We start from the raw sequence: 1,037 nt of genomic DNA, 5'->3' as shown, positions 1-1,037 counted from the left end.
TGTCAGCGGCTGATCCATTTTCAGAAATGACGCGGTTTCAATGTTTGAATTTGGGCGTTGTAATCTTTGAAATTGAACATTGCAATATTTATGGTATTTGTTATATTGAACCGTTTCTGTTCTCTTGTCTCAACGCAAACAGTTCATCCTAGTGAACTGTATGCCGTATATTGCACACACCTTCATCTGCCTGCCTGTTTCTGTTGTTCCGCCTCGTCACAAATAGTTCATCCGAGTGAACCGTATGCTGTGTATCGCACATGCCTTCATCTGGCTACCCATTTCTTTTGTTCCTCCTCATCGCAAACAGTTAATTGAACTGAACCGTATGCCCTTCATCGCACACGGAACCAAAATCTGAACCGTGTTTGATGCATACGTCATCGCAAATGTTTTGGACATTTTCGACGGTTCTCTGACACCACCGTTTGCGATTATTACATCACACATAGTTTCTCGAAGGGTCTCCGATCGTAGTGTTGTGTTAGCAGCATCTTGCAGTAGTGCCACCGCAAATATTCATGCGAGTCTTGAAGCTCAAAAGCTACGAGTACAGCTCCGGGACAGTGACAGGTTCAACCCGTGAGCACATGGCGGACACCACGAGATCGAACTCCTCCTCCAGTCCAGTGAGGATGTGAGAGACCACGTCTTCCTCATCCACCTTTTGTCCAAAGGCAATCAACTCATCACAAAGGGTTCTAATCTTACCAACGTACTTTGTAATGGAGGAGTTGCCCTTCTGAAGATTCGCTAGTGTGATCCTGATGTTGACAGACCGCGCTCGGGTATGCGAAGTGAGCATCCCTTGAACGGTCTTCCATAGCTCCGTTGTGGTGTGGCAAGTAGCCACTTGGATGGCCATTTCACGTGGTAGCGTGTGATACGTCGCCAACTTATCTATAATTTTTTATTGTTCCATGCTATTATATAATCATTCTTGGATGTTTTATAATCATTTTGTAGTCATTTTATATCATTTTTCGGTACTAACCTATTGACATAGTGCCAAGTGCCAGTTGTTGTTCTCTGCATGT

At 44.3% G+C, this 1,037-nt stretch overlaps 1 pseudogene; it reads right to left on the bottom strand.

Moving 5' to 3' along the window:
• Window positions 1-528: 528 nt before the first annotated feature.
• LOC119282983 lies at window positions 529-667 on the bottom strand (annotated as a pseudogene).
• Window positions 668-1,037: the final 370 nt, after the last annotated feature.

This window comes from Triticum dicoccoides, chromosome 3B (assembly GCF_002162155.2).
Source record: "Triticum dicoccoides isolate Atlit2015 ecotype Zavitan chromosome 3B, WEW_v2.0, whole genome shotgun sequence".
Lineage (NCBI taxonomy): Eukaryota > Viridiplantae > Streptophyta > Magnoliopsida > Poales > Poaceae > Triticum > Triticum dicoccoides.
Note: the sequence above shows the minus strand (reverse complement) of the source record. Positions and strands in the feature narration are given on the sequence as shown.